General features: G+C 36.4%; 1 pseudogene; it reads right to left on the bottom strand.

The window, feature by feature from the left end:
* Positions 1–3,194: 3,194 nt before the first annotated feature.
* LOC127112899 (uncharacterized) lies at positions 3,195–10,847 on the bottom strand (annotated as a pseudogene).
* Positions 10,848–20,714: the final 9,867 nt, after the last annotated feature.

The following is a 20,714-nucleotide window of genomic DNA, read 5'->3' as shown; positions in this document are numbered from 1 at the left end:
AAGCACTCCCGACTTCTTCAAAGAGTTTCCTCGACTTTGACTCTGAAGATCATTTCAAGCCATTCGATTTATGATGTTCGTGGCTTCTTCGGCACTTTTTGACAATAAAGAGCCACCCGAGGTAGCATCCAACAACGTTTTGCAGTTTGGTTGAAGTCCATTTTTGAAGATATGGATTTGAGTCAATTCATCAAATCCATGCCCTTTACATTTCCGAAGCATGGACTTGAATCTTTCCCACGCTTCATTTAATGATTCACTGGTTCCTTGTGAAAACACCGAGATGGCCGTCTTGGATTCCATGAATCGGTTATGGGAGAAAAATCTTTCGATGAATTTCTCTTCTAACACGTTCCAGTCTGTCATTACGGCTGGTGTTTGATCTAGGTACCAATCCTTTGCTTTACCGAGCAAAGCGTGGGGAAATAATCGTCTGAACAACGGAAGCTCCTGAGCCTGATCCACTCCGGCAGCCAATGCTATCTCATAAAATTTTGTGAGAAAAGCAAATGGGTCTTCATGGTCCATTCCGGTGAATGGACTTCCATATAATAAATTTAGAGTTCCCGTTTTCATCTCAGCTTGCCTTCCTTTGTGGTTGGCAAACTGAGCGGTGTTCCTTGGACTATTTATGCATGGAGTAGAAATAGGTGGTGGTGGTGGTTGCTCCATGTTTGGTATGAATGGTGGTGGATTTGTGGTCGAAGAACTTTCTCCTTGCTCTTGGCGTTGTCTAGCCTATTGCCTTCTACGTCTCGTTTTGCTATTGAGCCTCCTTGCGGTTCTCTCGATCTCGGGATCAAAAAGAAGTTCGTCCACAGGGATTTGCCCTCGCATAAAACGTAAGCTGCACACTAAACCAAACAAATTACAAGCACAAGTCAAAAATTCACAAGCTAAAACTTAAACAACCATTGCGATGCTCGCAATATCAATTTACAATCCCCGGCAACGGCGCCATTTTGTTAGTTGTAAATTTACGTGTCGGGTTTTTGTTATCGTATCCACAGAGATTGTAAGATATCACCGCCGTTCGATGGTTGTATTAATCTTAGCTTAAGTAACAATAGGGTTTTGGTTAGTTGTCACGTTATCTTGCATAAAAAGGTAATAAATTGCGGTAAAAGTTTTGGTTTGAATAAATGAGAAATATTGCCAAAGTTAGGGTTCGATGATCACTTTGCATGTATTTGTTCGGTCAACAATCATATAAACTCCTTTAGATGATAAATCATTTCACAAAGTCCTCCCAATATGTTTCTCTCGAACACACATTGTGAGTTTTCCCATTTTGATCCATTGTTTCTCTCGAACACAATCTATCAAAATGACAACTTTTTGGTTCAACCTTATGGTGAACAAAATCATTCATTACTATCTCTAGCTAATAAACAAGATTGGATGAAAACCTAGGTCAAGAGTTGGTAAACATCTCTCGATCATAAACCAACACAAAGAGTTTTAAATAGAAACAAAGTTTTCATCATATATTCACCATTAAAGACACATGAAGATCCTTACATTTACACACAAAGCTAGTAATCACCTACATCTAACCTTGACAAATGGATGACTTAGCTACTCATTTTCATGGTAGCTTGGTCGGAAAGTTTCGGAAGAATGTTGATCAACATCCAAGTCGGATAATCGAGATTGGATGGGAATCCACCTTCTTTTTGTAGAAGATGGTTACTAGATGAAGAGAAATGAAATCTAGGGCATAAAAGATCCTAAGAACAATGCTGTAAAATATCTCTAAGAAAGTACAAAAGTGGAAAAATTAGGTAAAACTAAGGTATGGCTCTCAAAAGTGACACTTGCTACTTATAGAGCTGTACTGGGTTGTCATGCTCGCTAGGCGAGCAGAATGGCTTGCCTAGCGAGGGTCAAATTGAGGCACAAGAGGCACCTGCGCCCAGAGACACAGTCTATCTCAGACTGTCATGTTCGCCTAGCGAACAAAACCTTCGCCTAGCGAAGGGCACGCTTCAACCCTCGCTTCAGCGAGGTTGAGAGGTTTGGCTACTGGAATGCTCGCTGGGAACTCGCTAGAGCCTCGCCTAGCGAGTGAGTGCTGGCTGCGCTTTTCACCAAAACTGAACGAACTCGCTACCACCTTCGCTAGCAGCTCGCCTAGCGAATTTATTGATATTTTACTGGAGCTTTTCGCTGGGCGCTCGCCTAGCGAGTGCTTCGCCACAGCCCTCGCCTAGCGAGCAGGCTGATGAATGCTTGATTTCTTTGGTTCCTTTGCCAACTTTCTTGTGTCTTCATTTTCAATTATTTCATGCCTTCTTCCTGCACAATAACACACAAATCAAAGGTACCAAGATCGTTTATCAATGTAATGCATTTCATCTAAAACAAAGGTGGTTTTGACAATTTAGCAAGGAAATAGAGTGAAAGATGCCCACATATGATAGCTCAAATAAGCATTTTTGGGCATCTAACAAGCACCTATGCATCCTTGAAAATGAGACCAATACCTATTATCGTCTCTAATTTTTTATGGAATTTCTACAAAGTTAAAATTAGGAGGCTTGACAATTTCCTTTGCTAATAAACATACACTTTCTAGAACTTCACTAAACTTCCTACTTACAGTTTCTCCCGATTTTCCAAATTTATTTTGGATATTTCGATTAGTCTCACTATGTGCACAACTCCAAAAAAACATTGTCAAAGCCTCCAATGATATCATTTCTTTGGATGGATGTAACCATCCCTTACTAACTAGTAATTTTTCAAGTTTCAATACAACGCGAATTGTCATCCTAAACATGTTATAACTTTCACCTGGGGTGTTAAGAGTTTCTCTAACCCAAGTCCATCCATGATAATAAAGAAATCTATTACCTTGCTTTAATAAGTATCTCATATGATAGTCAAATACAATTGCTATTGCACTGTAATATATTTTATAGAACTTGCATCGTCTTTTTTAACTTTTCTTGATCGCTTATTGATTTGTTTAGAATGCATCTGATAAATAATTTGAAAACAAGAACAATACAAATTGCAAATATATATCATTGAAGTAGCTAAAACGCATAAATGTCTTAAGCAAAAGGATAACCGTTAAAAACTAAAATGATATAATACTTTATGATACATCTAAAGACTTAAATATCAACTTAAAGCATAAAAGTCAATAAAAACATAAAATTAAATCTTAAACTGGATACTAGAGAATTTCACTCATACTTGTATAGAATCCACTCTATCAAATCGTTCATAGAATCTTTTAAAGATATTAGTAGGATTCTATTTTGTTCACCCTTAAGCATATCTAAAGCATAACTAAATTGTTGATCATTTAAAAGTCCTTCTTTCTTTGCACTTTTTAATATTTCAACACAAACGGGAATAAAGTATTGTCCATTGATATGAGATGGTGCCGCAATTTCAACCTTTTCAACTTCATTATGGCCTTCCGCGGCTTGAACTAATCTTTCTAATGTTTTTCTCATTGTGAGTGCTGTTCCAACTTTGTCTTACCCTTTGTTGATTTTTCACCAATGTTTGGTGAAATCTTCCTTTTATTTTTGGATGGGGTGTTTCTCTCAGGACTTAGTTCATCAATATAAATTCATAATTAGAATCAATAATTTTGTATGCCACATTTATAGTAGTATTTTGGTTGGTAGATTCTAATGGTACTCCCATAGATGTAGTCCATGCACATTGACTAGTTGCCACTATCTCCCCAAATATGAATTTCAATTCATTACGAAATTTCAAACCTTGATATCGAAACTTAGCATATTTCATATTCTCATGTATAATCAATAACAAGAGATAAAGTTTAGACAATCTAAATTCTCCTACTTAACTTTCAATAATTAAAAGTTAAAATATTTACAACACTAACCCTTATCTTAGCATTCCACCATGCAGGATCATCATCAATTTTTTCATTTTGAGGATTCCATCTTAAACCAGTTTCTTTATCCAATAATTGTTTCCATGTAGTCCAATGAGTTCTCAAACTATCCAACATATTCTTCAACTACTTTTGGGTATAGTTTTTATTAGTACGTTTATTGTATTATTCACATATTTCTTTCCATTTATTATTTCTAAAAGCAATTCCTGATTTTCCACATTTACGAATCTCATTTATACAATTTTCAAGTAACACTTTAGTACTAAAATCATCCATCCCACTTTGTTTTTCCTACTTTTTCATAATTATTTGGAAGACTTTCTTTAGTAATTATAAACTGCAATATATATAAAAAAAATTATAAATGTGAATTAGAAAAATATGTGGAAGGCTTTCTTTAGTAGTCCTAAATTTTTAGAATTATTTGAAAGACTTTCTACTGTTCAAAAAAATATGAGTCAGCATTACTCAACTATCAATTAAAAATCAAATAAATAAATTATAATATATATATATATATATATATATATATATATATATATATATATATATATATATATATATATATATATATATATATATATATATATATATATATATATATATATATATATATATATATATATATATATATATATAATATATATATATATATATATATATATATATAGAGAGAGAGAGAGATAGATATTGTTATAGATGAAATTTTATGTAATTATATAATATATTGATATGACCACTTTTAATTTGCTTAGAATATAGTTTATTGTGGGGGCATATAATATTTATATTAGGAGAATGTATTAATAAAATGATTTGAGATATTTTATTTTATTATAAGATAATATTACTTAATTACTTTATTGAAAACAAATTAAGTAATTCTTTGAAAAACATATATGATATGAATGAGAAAAATAAGTGAAATAGAAATGTTGGTATTTGAAAATAATCTTAGCATGCATGTATATATCTTTTGAGCATGTGATAGAATCAAAAGATATTTGTGAGATACCATATTTAGTGAGTTGTGAAAAAAAATTATGATAATTTTTAATTATATAAAATATTTGAAGAGATAATATAAATTATAATAGTATTTTGAGTGGATAAACCATTGATTAAATTAATACAATACTATTAATTAAATATGCTTCTAATAATAATAAATATATGAGTATATTCATGATTTTATATTCGATGAAAAGTTGTCACTCGAAAAATATTGGAGTAGACTTAGATGGTAAATATATAAATAATAGATTTATATTGATAATCATTGATATTGATGTCTCCTAATAGTCATATAAGGAGACTTGCATAAACCCATTATGGAGTACGAGTCTATTATTATAGACTTAGTAAATAAATTTTTGAGATTAACTGATTTAGAGATGTCTTAGTCAAGTCAATATTTTTTGATAGAAGAAATAGTATGTTTTCCTCATTTGTGTATAAAATAGTTATTCAATATTGAGGTATCATCATTTATTTATGCGAAGTCAGATCAAAATGATCATAGTCGATCCTCTAACAAAATCCTAGGAAGAAATTAATTTGTGAACACATCAAGGAGAATTGGGCTTAAGCTAATTGAAACTAACAAGTGATGGAAACCTAATATTTGTGATTGAATGTTCCATGAAAAATATTCATATAGGTAAGAACAAGTCACTGGTTAGTTCAGCTAACACAAAAAATTATTTGATTAATTTTTGCTTGCGTCCTTTTTTCTATGGTGTAAGTTAGAAAATGTTAGACAATGTATTACTAAAAGGATAAGCTTATATAGTTTTTAATGAAGTGTATGACTTGCATCATACACTTAATGAAATCACCTATATGAGTATTGAGTGGGACCGTTTGTATGAGATCTTTGCGAAATATCTATAGTACTCATGAAATAACCAGCCATGCACATGGCCTATTAGCACACTACAAGGTCAACAACAAGAATTGTAGGGGTGTAATTTGGGTGTTAGACCTTTAACATACGGCAAGTGTCTTTGCTTCATATAGTTTGCTACACCAATTTCACTATGTGTTAAGTACTATCATTCTAGAGTTTGTTCATATAACTTGCTATCTGTTTGATGCATCACATTCAGGATGTTAATTCAGGAAAATAAATTTACTATTATTTTTGAAGTTTTGAAATGTGTGGGGAATTGTTGTAAATTTTAATATATGTTTTAAAAATTTTAAATTAACTTTATCTCCTAATTTTGAATGAGAATTGTATAAAATATTTTATAAAAAAAATAATATTATTATGATTATTATTATTTATGATTTGACTTGGTCTTGCAATGTTTTTTGACTTGACTTAATCAAAATCTTTATTCTCTTTGTCTCTCTTTTATATATAACAACTCTCCTATTTTTATAAAGATAGAAAAGATCAAAAGAATATAATATGAAAATTCTCATTATCTTCTATTTTTTTATTCCTTTTTGTTCTTTTCGGTTTCATCTTCCGGTCAATATTTTTTGTTGGTTTGATACCTCATATTCATAATAAAAATCAATGAAAAACCTATTGAATTTTGGAGTATTTACACTTATTAGACAGATAAATTCTTAATGACGATGTTCATACACACCTCAGGTTTCTTTAATGATTTATTATTTTGTAGGTTCAATGATTGCTATTACGAGGAGAAGTGATCGAGTTGCATTGGTGGATCAATTTCTACAGCCGTATAAACTTGTTGGGGGAGTTCTTCATTAGGGAGCATTGAACAATGTGAGACTTCTTCTTTTAGAGCAACACCTTTGTGAGAGACACACCATATATTCACTCAAAATCTTAAGGTGATAGGTGAGTGGGTTCTCTCACTTATAAATACTCAAGTCTCCATATTTTCAACTAATGTTGAACTATTACCCACACTACTCACACTTTCTACATTCTCAACAGGAAATGTGGTTGGACCTAACTCAACCCTACAAAACCGGCTTGTAGGGTGAGAAATTCCCTCACTTTTAAAGATATGTTCAAGTCATATATTGTCTGATGTGAGACTCTTAACACACACCCTCACGTTCACGACTGGACATCTGGAGCGTGAGGTGATCCACCAAATCTTAAATCAGACTCTTGATACCATATTAGAAAATGTGGTTGGATCTAATTCAATCATGCAAAATCAATTTGTAGGGTGAGGATTGCCCCCATTTATAAAGATATATTAAGACCATATATTATCTAATGTAAAACTCTTAACAAAGAGACGTACAACAAAATTGAATATATATTGAATCAGTAGAATAAATAAAAGATGGTTGATATTTATTGAAGAACGAAGGTTCATAGATCAAACATAGTTTGCCTTTAATTTCATATAGATTGCATGCATGACATAATATTAGTTAGTGGGTGGTCTAAATCAGTGTGGTTGAATCGATTATGTAAACCTAAGTTAGGTTTTTTGGCAAGAAATACTTCATATACTTCTTTTTTGGTAAAAAAATTCTTACACACGTGTTAATAAGTTGAAAATGGAGAAGAAACATTAATTAATATGCACAAATGAAGTTTTTAACTATTGTAACATATTTTACATGCAATTTTAAATTCAAACCCTGTAACTATTTATTTATGTAACTGCTCAAAAAATACTTATATTATATCTAGATATTTATGCCAATGAAGAAGTATATCAAAACGATTTAAATTTTGTTTAGTTATAACTTATAAGTTGATTACCACCATGTGGTGAAACCAGGTCGTACGTGAAGGAGTCAACGGAAACCATAAAACAATTACAGAACCACCATATGTTTGACCTGTGTTTATTAGATAGAGTATAGTAAATGCTTAGACATACAAGAGTTTGACTTTCTTAAATCAACAAGTACTGCAAATCAATTTAGATAGAAGTCAGGGCCTAACTTTTAAAATCCTAAAAATACAGAAAGTTCAAAATTTTAAATATAGACGAGCCTCAAAATATATAGGTCCTCCTTTAAACAAAAGAACATTTTTTAACATTTCTTATATGTTTTTATTACACCACGTGAATTTTAAAAAGTGATTAATATTTCCGGAGATACATCTCCGGACGCACCTCTTACTTACTCAACAAAGGTCATTTTGAGAGACGCCCTATAAATTTGGTTATTTTTATTTCGGAGATACATCTCTGTAACATTTTAAGAAATATCTTATTTATTAATCAGTTCAGTAGAAATTCCGGAGATGCATTTCCGGAATTATGAACGGGATTTTGAAATTATCTATCACCTTTGCATGTCAGATATTTTCGAAGATGCATCTCCGGAATTATCTGATAAAAGAAACAGCTGCATGATCACACAACCATTATTGTCATAGTTGTTTTTCAATCAAACCCTTCACCAAAAAACATTTTATTCTCAATCCATTTTTTCACTCCAAATTTTCATTTTTTTTGGTTCATCACATTATAGGGAGCAAAAGAATATATAATTTCAGATAAAGATCCTTCATTTCCCTTTGCATTGCTCACATTAATCAAGCTTTTTTGCTGGAAAAAAAGAGCGTTGTGTTCGAAAATGTATTCTGGAACGTGTATGAACCAGTCCGAAGATGCATCTCCAGAACTAGTTTGTGTTCAGTTTCCGGTTCTGTTTTCAGCAATGTCACTTATATGTTGTTATGTTGTAATTGTTTTCATTAGATATGGTGCACCCCGATGTTTTACCAAAACAAGTTGTTTTTCCGAATGTTCAAGGTGGTTTCGTGAAGGCGATAGATGTTGGCAACCAATTTAAAAATAAGCAAGAGTTTGAATCTTATGATCAAATATTTCGATTAGACGCATATATCATAATACATCCTTGAAGGTCCTAAGGCCATTATCTTTACCTGACCTGAAGTATGTTGATTTGGTATTTTTTAAAAGGATATGGGCTTTGCTAACCTGTCTGATGTTTAGAGTCCCATGGGGATTGACGTCAAATGGAGGTCAGAGACTTTTATTTTGCATGACCAACATTCAGAGTTCCATGGGGATTGACGTCAAATGAATGTCTAAGGTTTTTATTTTGCATGATCGACGTTCAGAGCCTCATGGGGGTTGACGTCAAATGGAGGTTAGAAGCTGTTATTTTGCATGACATAGCCCAATGGGAATTGACGTCAAATGGAGGTCAGGGGCTTTTATTTTGCATGACCGACATTCAGAGCCCCATGGCGGTTGACGTCAAATGGAGATTAGAAGTTGTTATTTTGCATGATCGACATTCATAGTCCAATGGGAATTGACGTCAAATGGAGGTCAGGGGCTTTTATTTTGCATGGCTGACATTCAGAGCCCCATGGGGGTTGACGTCAAATGGAGGTCAGAGGCTTTTATTTTGTATGACCCGACCATAGCCGATTATGCCAAAGGCTTCAAGTTGCTTGGACTTCAGTTAGGACAGAGGTTTTATTAAACTTTACCCAGCCGCAGACGACTATGCCAGAGGTTTCAAGTTGCTTGGACTTCAGTTAGGGCAGAGGTTTTATTAAATGTTACCCGACCACAACCGATTATGCCAGAGGCGTTAAGTTGTTTGGACTTTAGTTAGGACAGGGGTATATTAACTTAGTCCAGCCAGAGGTTTATTTTTACATGGCTAATTTTTCCCTTGTGGAGGTTTTCGTCGTTCTCGGTCCCCGCTTTTATTGGAGGGTAAATTTATGTCTGATCTTTATTCCAACAACTATCCTATATAATTTTAAAAGTTTAGAAAATAGGATATGCCTCCTGCCCCGACAGGAAAAATGAGTGACATTCATTTGCCTAATGTAAATTTTGGACTAGTTACAAATGACCGAGAGGTTATCTCGCCATATCCGACAATAATTTCATATATTCATCCTAATGTGTTACCGATTTATGGACTAAAAGTTAATTTCTTCAGCTCTTCTTTTTACATCTATGAGATGGCTTAATGTGTTTAGATCTTTCGTGGACGCTTTGTGGCTTGACGAAAGAAGTCATTATAAATTGTTGATCATAGACCAATCGGGTGATGATAGAGAACGTAATCCATCTAATTCCACAGTAAAATATTCTTCCATGGCATTATCATCTGATTCATTACTATTCAAGGTCCAAACAGTTTCACCACCTACCTCTCTCTTTTGAAGGTTCATTCCTTGGAAACCTGCAAACATCCATTTTCAGCACAAGAAATGAAAATATTTTCCAAACATCCCAACAGCATGTTCAGTAGGTTGGAAAATAACTTAATCAACACAAAGCTCGAAAACAACTTATCTTTCATCGCGTTGATCTCTTTGTCTCCAGCTTGACCGCCTTCCATAGTCACTCCAGAAGTTATACTATAACTCGATCATAGCTAAACCTATGGAGAATGAAACTGGTTGTAATAGATTTGTCAATAACTTATTACCGTCCTGGTACAGTTCCATTAGTTATTTTAAGACTAATGCCGAAATCAGTCAAACATGACAACAATGCGGTAAGCTGCTTCTGGTACGATATCAGTTGGTATTGTTTTACTAAGGAATTTTCCAATCGCTTTTCCTCCTAGGAAGCCATGTCCATACGGTTGAATATTGCTCTCTGCGAATGTTCAGGATGCAACTGTTATTGTCGGCATTAATGGAGGAATCCCAGAGTATAATAATCGTCGGAACCTTTGCATTAGCTTTGCTTTTAATATAACTAATAGGATAATATGTTCCTGCATAGTACATGTAATCTACAATCGACAGACCAATCATTAGAACAAACATTTTAAATAGACAGCATGCATGAGGTTTATGTTAACTTCACGAACTCAACAATTAAGTACAACCCAATGCATCAGTCCTTTATTCCGAATGAATGCTAGAGCAGTCTGGTACACGGAGTTTGGTCGGTATTGTCGGGCCTTGCTGCTTCTTTGTATCCAAACCGAGTTGCTGAGTTATATTTCGTTTCTTGATCGGAGATGTTGTTCTAGTTACACAGCTGATAAAGCTCATAGTACATTGTACCCACAAAATCAAGAGACTTGGTGCAATCACACCGAACATAATAATATTGTTCTTCTGATATTAGTACTCAAAGACTAAATTGATGCAGATCATCATTCAAGTAAGCAGTCAGCCAATCTCATTATGTTTTTTATTCATATTTTAACTAATACAAACCCGAATAGAATACATCTTGGGACAAACTTGACTGAAATAATAACGTTGATGATGATTGCTCTGTTTTGAGACTCCACTGTGGTTGCCAGATGCAATGAGATCCTGTTGACGACAAATTTGACAGTGTAGAGAAGTTCACAACATCTTCTTCCGATGATGATTGCTCATGGCAGTCATCTAATAGTTGTTGTGGCGACATGGTCAGCATACCTCCTCAATGTCCAAGTTTACGCATTCAGACAGTTAGAACATCGGGATTTTAGCAACAATACACTCAGAACCCGATGTTCGACCAGAGCATTTTCAGTATTCCGACCTCCCATCAGGTGAAATTCATAATTGATGTATTCACGGCGTTCCTGTGATGCTCCAAGTCATCGTTGGAATCTCCTATAAGATCATCTATATTTTTCCTTCTCCTATCCATTCCAAGTATTACGATGTTATGATATGCATCCGAGAAACAATTTCAGGATATTGATTTCTACGTGAATCGCCACGCTGTGGGTGACACAGTAATCTCATGGAGATTTTGGAAAGGTTGTACCTGAGTATCAAATTGAATTTGGAAATTAATCTGCTACATACAACACTTGTTTAGGTTTGATTGTGTGGTTTGGAAAGTTTTTATCAAAACCCCAACGATGAGCGTCAAATCAAATGTTGTTGCTAAAACATTAAAAGGTTGACATTCTTGTTATTAGTCAAGAAGAGCCTAAAATGATTGGTTAATGTGTTTGTGATTGGTATAGGGGGATGAGGTGATCGGCTTTGTTTTTGGAATCACCGAATCTTACAAATTGATTGGTCTTTTGTTGCTCTCACCCAATAATCTTTATTCTCATGTTACTCATTTCCCCCTCTTTTGTTGGTCTCAAGACCTATATATGTTGTCCGTCTCTCCGTTCCTATTGAATAGTCACGATAAATAGGCTTTTATGGCCATAATAAATGTAACCGTTTATTTAACTATTTGTAACTGGCTTAATAAGTACATGTAATCGTTTATGATCATTAGTGATATGTAATTGATTTATTAATCGTTCTGTAATAGTTTCTGACCTTTAGTCTGCCTCTTAACTGTTAAAGAACTCATTCGTCTGATATCAGTGGTCGATCTATGTATGCCGGTCTGAGGTTTCTACCTGACCATCTCGACCAACATTGAAAATAAATATTGTTATAAATTCATGAACATTTATTTAATGTATGTGTGTTCCAAAATGATAAGAAAAGTGAAATGAAGTAAATGTTAATTAATGAAAGGGAAATAGTCTCACATTGGATGTTTTACTCACATTAAAACCCTTTATAAAGAGTTAATAACAATAACTCAACAAAAGTACAAAAAGAGGATAAAGTGTCAAATGGACAAATATGGTGGTCTCAAGCATTATGCAACATGTCTCATCCATACACCTCTCGCCGGTGTCGCCAGCGACGACACCGGCTCTGGGACCGGGTCTAAGGGTGTGGGCGTAGAGGCAGCTTTTGGCAACACTTGAGTACTTAGGCACGACGCATCAGAGCAAGCAGGAACTCACGGCGTTATGAGGCAGCGCCAGTGGCGCTCCGACGGGCGGCAGCCGGCCTTCGACCGACCTCAATATTGCTCTCTTTTTGGTCGATGCATGCATTTGAATTTTGAATTCAAACAGAAGCAACACTTCATGAAATGTTATTGCGGAATGAAGATAGACAATGATTGGAAACAATGCAACTTTCACTTAAAAGGTGTTGTTTCATCAAGAGTCGCAACCTTGTGAAACAACACATGCATGACCTATAAATACATCACTCTGAATTCATAAAATCATCATAACAAAACCGAACATCCTCTTGCACAAATTCCAAACATTCTTCGCTACAAATCAAGTTTTCGTTGGTCTTGCACAAATTCGATATAAGGATGAATTGTCCTGGGTATTCCTGTTTCCAACTCTAAGACATAAAGAGAGTGCTTGAAATACTTTTAAGGAAGGTGACTCCATTCAAGATTCAGTTCTGGATCCATTCAACTTTGTCGATATTTCTAACAATCTTAAAAGTATTAGTATAATGGCTTCTGACGCTACAGTTTCAAGCATCAAAGTTATGAACCATGAACTCGTCAAGTTGGATCGCTTTGATGGAACCAATTTCACCAAACGGCAAGATAAGATGACATTCCTACTTAACGCTCTGAAGGATCACTATGTCTTAGATCATGACTTAACACTAATTCCTGAACCGACCGAAGATGACTCTGAAGAACTCAAGAAGGAGCGCAAGAAACGTAAGAAGGACGAATTGTTATGATGTGGTCATATTCTGAATATGCTGTCTAATCGTCTCTACGACCTATATACGGATACTCAGTCTGCGACAAAAATATGGAAGGCTCTCGAGTTTAAATTCAAGGCTGAAGAGGAAGGTACGAAGAAGTTCTTAATGTCTAAATACTTTGATTTTAAATTTATAGATTCCAAGCCCATTCTTCCCCAAGTGCAAGAGTTACAGGTTCTCGTGAATAAAATCAAAGTCGTGAAAATAGACATTCCTGAAACCTTTCAAGTTGCCGCAATCATTGCAAAATTATCAACTTCGTGGAAAGGCTATAGAAAGAAATTGTTGCACAGTTCTAAGGACTTCTCTCTAGAGAAAATCCAGAAACACCTTCAAATCGAGGAGGAATCGAAGGAAAGAGAGAAATCAGAATCTATTGTTCTTTCCAAAGCCAATGTTGTAACCAACAAAGGAAAAAAAGGAAACATGATGGCATGAAGAGTCATCTTGGACCTAAAAAAGAACATAAAACGTTCAAACATTATGGCGGTCCTAAAGGTCCGAAAAAAGGTTCTTTTGTGTGTGGAAAACCCGGACACTATGCTCGAGATTGCAGGAAAAATAAATAAAAAAATGAGATCAATGTTGTTTATGCAAATGATGACATAATCTCTACGGTGAGCGAAATAATGGCAATCAAAGGCAAAGTGCAAGGATGTTGGTATGACACATGTGATACAATGCATGTCTCTTATGACATGGCTGTTTTTAAAACCTATTCTGAGGCCAATGATGGACAGGAAGTACAAATGGGAAATGAAGTACGATCTAAAGTTGTTGGAACCGGATCTGTCAAACTAAACTTCACTTTCGGAAAGAAAGTCACTCTTGTTAATGTGCTTCATGTCCCAGATATGAATAAGAATCTTGTTAGTGGGGATTTGTTGGATAAACTGGAAATTAAATATGTACATGAATCGGGCAAACTTATTTTGACTCGTAATGGTGTATTTATAGGAAAAGGATATCCCGTTGAGGGAATGATCAAACTATGTACTACCGACAATATTAATAATGAAATTTCTAATTCTGCTTACATGCTTGAGTCAGTTTCTTTATGGAATAATTGATTAGCACATAACGGTATTAGTTCTATGAAGAGACTAATTAAATCTGGTTTGATCTCATGTAATATAAATAATTTCAAAAAATTTGAATTATACGTTAAATCAAAGATGATTAAGAAACCTTTCAAAAGTGTTGAAAGACATACAAATCTCATTGATCTTGTACATTCAGATTTGTGCGAATTTAATGGCATGTTAATCCGTGGGGAAAATATATATTTCATCACATCCATCGATGATTCTTCTAGGTTCACATATGTATATCTTTTAAGGCATATAGATGATGCTTTTAATACCTTTAAAATTTATAAAGCAGAAGTAAAAAATCAATTAAATAAAAAAATCAAAGTTCTTAGGAGTGATAGGGGCGACGAATATTTTTCTATTGAATTTGATACATTTTGTGAATAACATGACATTATACATGAATGCTTTGCACCTCGCACACCACAACAAAATGGTGTAGCCGAGAGGAAAAATCGAACATATCAAGAGATGATGAATGTCATATTAATACATTCCAAATTGTCATTTAATTTGTGGCGTGAGGCCTTACTAACCGCTTGCCACATAATTAACAGAATTCCTTTGAAGAAAACCGGCGTTTCCCCATATGAGTTATGGAAAGGTAGAGCACCAAATATTGGTTACTTCATAGTATGAGGGTGTGTAGCCTACTATAAAAATATGGATCCTAAGAGAACCAAATTAGGTCCCCGTGGGATAAAAAGTGTCTTTATAGGATAAAGAATATGAGTCCCACGCTGTCATACGGTGAACTGACTTGGGGTATTTTGCTTTTTATCGCAATGTCGCGGATAGCAAGAGTCGCCACCGACTTTTCTTTTATCCAATAAGGAAAGGTGGAAAAGAACAGGAAAGACCTCAATAGATTTTGGGTTCGGGAGGTACATTATACAAAGGGAAGGTATTAGCACCCTTTGTATCCATGGTTATCCATGGGCTCTTAATTGCTGGATCACTTATATTTTTGTCTGAAAAGTGTTGGTGAATTGTTTAAAAATGTTTCGAAAAGAGAGTTTAACTTTGTAATGATTCTCGTATGAATGTATACAAAGTATCTATCTCGTTTGATTTTGAAAAACAGTTTAGAAAAATATAACTTGGTAATGATTCTAGTATGAATGTATACCAAGTGGTGATTTTCTAGGACTTGCAAAGTGTGAGGGGTGGAAAATGTTTTAGGTTATGATCCAGTAATTGAGAGTTATACCTTCCTAAGGTCGTTATGGGCATTTCCTATCCTTATGAGGGTAAAACTGTCCTTACTATTGAGAAGTAAGTAGTTTTATCCTTTGGATATAAAAGGGTCATTGTAGGGTCATCGATAGGTCATTGAAGGCAACAGTTGTAAGGATACCTTAGCATTCGAAGGGACGATCATCATTTAACCGTAGGCTACACCGAAGGGTCATCGAGGGACAAAATCGTATTTTCGAAGGCAACATCCGAGGGACCATGATTTATTTTATGATGATTTAACCGAAGGGTCTTTGCTAAGTGTATCCCTACATTCGCGGGACACGACCGTTATACCGTAATACCGTAGGGCAGCAAAGAGAGGTCCAAGATCACATATTTAAAGGCCGTATTTTACAATCAATTAGGCAATTAGGATGAATCTCCACATTAAAATCAATACATTAAAATCAGCTAAGTAATTGAGGGTGGGTCTCCACATTAAAATTAATACATTAAAATTAATTAGGTAATTTAGGGTGAAACTCCACAAAGGGCATCCCACAAATAAAGTGGAATACCTATCTAGCTAGCTTTCTCGGCGATGTGTGAACCTTTGCAAAACTCAGCAAACATGTCAGAATACCAAATCAGGGTGCAATCGAGAACTACACCACAAAAGAAACCAGAACAGCAGTAGGGTCAGATAAACAATGCATGGCTATGATAAAAACATGACAGGTGGGCAAAAGTCAGAACAGAAAAGTCGGCTGCTGTCACGTTCGCTCCTGCTTCGCCTAGCGAAGTCTTAGTGAACACTCGTTGCATGCTCGCTTAGCGATGTGCTAGCGAGCGGCTGCGGATTCCGGTTTTAATAACGATATAATGGCATCAAGCTTCACACCTTATAGCATTCATTACAGAGATTATGTGGTTAGACATTCAGATGTTCATGCATACTTAAATTCATATGTAAAACTTAAGATAGTTTCATAAATTCAATCATGATACCATGTGCAAATTAAGAACATAAGGTAGTAATAGCAATGCCAACCTGTTTGTAATCGAATTGTAACCTTGAATTGGCCGATCAGATCGAATTGAGCGGAAGTGACCTTGCTACCGCCGGCTTTTCCTTCAGGATTTCCTTTAGGGTTACTCGGAATTCTCAGGGTTAGCCTCCAGGGTTTTCCGTCTGTGAGCGCTAGGGTTTGCTTGCTAGGGTTCTCCTTTCGTCCTTTTTCGTCCTCTCTTTTTCTGACTGGAGTTGTGGTATTTATAATGCCTTTTTTCATGACCTAATGGGCTCAGAGTGAAGCCCAGAATTTTCTGTTATCTGCCAGCTTCGCTAGGCGAGCGTGTAGCGAACGTTCGCTAGGCGAGCGTGCAGCGAACGTTCGCTAGGCGAAGGATTTGCTCGCCTAGCGAGCAGGCCAGTTTGGGCCATTTTCTGGATTGGGCCACTCGTGAGCTGGGCCTTTGTTCCTTTAAGATCAATGTCATAAAAATGAGTCGGAGTGCCCTGAAGAATGTCTTGAAATATTAATGGGCAAATTTTGGGGTATGACAGCTGCCCCTGTTCAATATTCTTGAACCGAGAGAGTCAGAATGGTATGTACGTCATTCGTGGTCTGGAGGTGGAAGATTATTGAACACTTAGGATGCCCCAAAAATTTGCACTTTTCAATTAGTTAGTCTTGATGGAGATGGGTTTAAAGATGCCATCTAGGAAGTTTGATGATGAGAGCTTCAGAGTACGTCGTACGTTAGAAGATATCTGAAGTCATAGGTGTCACTGGGTCATACGCTAGACCGTATAGTGAGTCATTCATTAGGCCGTCGACTTCACTGGGGAGTTAGAATGGGTCATACGCCGCTGGGGATAACAGATCAGAATGGATCATACGCTAGATCGTATCTGAGTTGCAGAATGGGTCGTCTATTAGGATGTATCTGACGAAAAGTAGTCGTACGCTAGACTACACCTCGGGATGTACCGTACGCTAGGTAGTATCTGAGGAATGAAGATCCGAATGGGTCGTACGCTAGACCGTATTGTTGGAGGAGTAATATGTTGTGCCGAATGAGATAAGAATTCAAATGAGTCATACACTGCTGGGGATAAAGGATCAGAATGGATCGTACGCTAGATCGTATCTGAGTTGCGGAACGAGCCGTCCGTTAGGCTGTATCGTTACTGGGGGTGAAGGATCAGAATGGATCGTATGCTAGATCGTATCTGAGTTGTAGACTGAGTCGTCCGTTAGGCTGTACCTGATGATGAAGGGGGTAGTCATACGCCAGACTACACTTCAGAATGTACCGTATGCTAGGTAGCATTTGAGGCCTTGAAGGTCCAAATGGGTCGTATGCTAGACCGTATTGGAGTTGTTGAAGGTCGGAATGGATCGTACGTTAGATCGCATCTGAGTTGAAAGAGTCATATGTTGAGCTGAATCAGAATGAACCGTACGCTAGGCTATATCTGATAGTATTTGTATATGTTGTATTTGCAATAAATGTATGGGATGGGCTTATAGATGCCATCGTTAGGAGGATGTTAGAATGAATGTTGACATGGAGTATATCTGAAAGATGTAGTTGAATCCTGAACGTAATTGATGAGGATGTCCGTCTGAATGGACCTTTGTTTTGACTGTATCAGGGGAATAATTAACCTGAAAAATAAAGTTAGCTTCATGCCATGTCATGATGCATGAGATGTTTTATGCTTTCGAAAATAACTGCGAACGATGTATGCATGCGTATGCTGTGAAATGATGTAATGAATGAATTATGCATCCGAAAAGTTCTTCCAGAGGACTCTACTGGGGAAAACAAATCTCAATCTTCTGGTTGGGAGATACTGGTATCGATGACCCTTTCTTAGCCGGGGATGCTTGATTTCTGTCTGATGGTAGAAATGTTCAACAGAAGCCTGGCTGGGGGTGGAAGAGATGACCCATTTGTCTAGTAATGCCACTCTCTTCTGGGAATGACTGGCTTTGCTGGGGGATAGGATTAGCAACGGATTCATTGGAAAGCATGATTAGACCTTCTCCTCGATCCTGAAGTCTAGTAGTAATCGCTATTTCTATTTTATGCACGCATTTTTGGTAAACATCGATCATATCCAAATGCATATATTAATTCGAATTAAATCAATGGACGCTTATGCAAACAAAACAGAGAAAGTAAAACAAAAGCATTTTTTTTGAAACTAAAATTATATTGATTTCGAAAGAGGGCCTATAAACAGGCAATTTGTGTACAAGGAGACAGAAATCCTAGTAAGAGGAAATTGTCAAGAAAACAAAGAGAAAGCTATGCCGAAAACGTCCTATTGACTTTAATTCCCCTACTGCCATTATGTCTTCAAGCCTCTCATTTCCTGCTGTCGGATAGAAGTGATTAGCTTGTTCAGTCCTTTGAACTTGGATGAAGCTGTCTGAGAACGGGACATAGTCATACGCTTTGATCCCTAATTTTTGCCTGGACCGCCTTTTTAGGTTTTCAATCCACCAGGATACCCCTTTTTGCCTAAGCCGCCTTTTCAGGTTTTCGACTTGCCGGGTGCACATTTTTTTATGTTTATCCCTAATTTTTGCCCGAACCTTTTTGGTTTGTCGGGATGCCCTTACTTTTGCCTAGGTACGTCGACCTAGCAGGTCTCTTTTATGCGTAGTATTTTTTGACTATGTATGCGTTCACGGGATGCGGGAAGTCTTCGCCGTCCATTGTAGCTAGTATCATGGCTCCACCAGAGAATACCTTCTTAACTACAAACGGCCCTTCGTACGTGGGAATCCATTTGCCTCTGGGATCACCCTGTGGTAGAATGATACGCTTTATTACTAAATCGCCAATTCGATATACCTGTCTCTTGACTCTTTTGTTAAATGCCTGGGTCATGCGCTTCTGATATATCTGTCCATGGCACACAGCCGCAAGTCTCTTCTCATCGATCAAGTTTATCTGGTCGAGTCGAGTCTGAATCCATTCATCTTCATCTAAGCCCGCCTCTTTTATGATTCTTAGAGAGGGAATCTGGACTTCCACTGGTAAAACGACTTCCATTCCGTAGACTAAAGAGAAAGGAGTTACTCTTGTAGAAGTGCGTACTGAAGTGCGATAACCGTGAAGAGCAAACGGTAACATCTCATGCCAGTCTTTGTACGTCACCGTCATCTTTTGTATGATCTTCTTGATATTCTTATTAGCAGCCTCCACGACACCGTTCATCTTTGGCCGGTACGGAGAAGAGTTATGGTGTTTTATTTTGAACTGCGTGCAGAGTTCAGTAATCATCTTGTTGTTCAAATTAGTACCATTGTCAGTAATAATTCTTTCAGGGATGCCATATCGACAAATGAGATTATTCTTGATGAATCGTGCCACCACATTCTTGGTGACAGAAGCGAATGAGGCGGCCTCTACCCACTTTGTAAAGTAATCAATAGCAACAAGGATGAAACGATGCCCGTTAGAAGCAGTAGGTTTAATCTCTCCAATCATATCAATGCCCCACATTGCAAAGGGCCAAGGTGTTGTCAACACGTTCAATGGAGCAGGAGGCACATGTACTTTATCCGCATATATCTGGCACTTGTGACAGGTTCTGGAGTGATGATGGCAATCAGCTTCCATGGTAGACCAATAATACCCTGATCTCAGAATCTTCTTGGCCATCGTATGCCCACTAGAATGAGTCCCAAAAATACCATCATGCATGTCTTCCATAATCTTTTCTGCTTCCTTTTTATCCACACAGCGAAGCAAAGTCGAATCATGATTACGTTTGTATAATAATCCATTACTCAAAAAGAATTTAGCGGAGAACTTCCTCAGAAATTTTCTGTCATTGATAGATGCCTCTTCAGGGTATTCCTGAGTTTCCAAATATCTTTTTACTTCGTGGAACCAAGGTTTCTCCTCTACTCCATCAACGTTAAGTTCATAACAATACGCTGGTTCATCTAACCGTTCAATGGTGATCTTGGGAGCTTCATTGTCCCATCTGACTCTGAACATAGATGACATGATGGCCAAGGCGTCTGCCAACTGATTCTCTTCTCGTGGGATATGTTCGAATGTAATCTCTTCAAAG

The sequence above is a fragment of the Lathyrus oleraceus genome, chromosome 1, assembly GCF_024323335.1.
Source record: "Lathyrus oleraceus cultivar Zhongwan6 chromosome 1, CAAS_Psat_ZW6_1.0, whole genome shotgun sequence".
NCBI lineage: Eukaryota > Viridiplantae > Streptophyta > Magnoliopsida > Fabales > Fabaceae > Lathyrus > Lathyrus oleraceus.
This window is presented reverse-complemented; position numbering and strand designations above follow the sequence as displayed.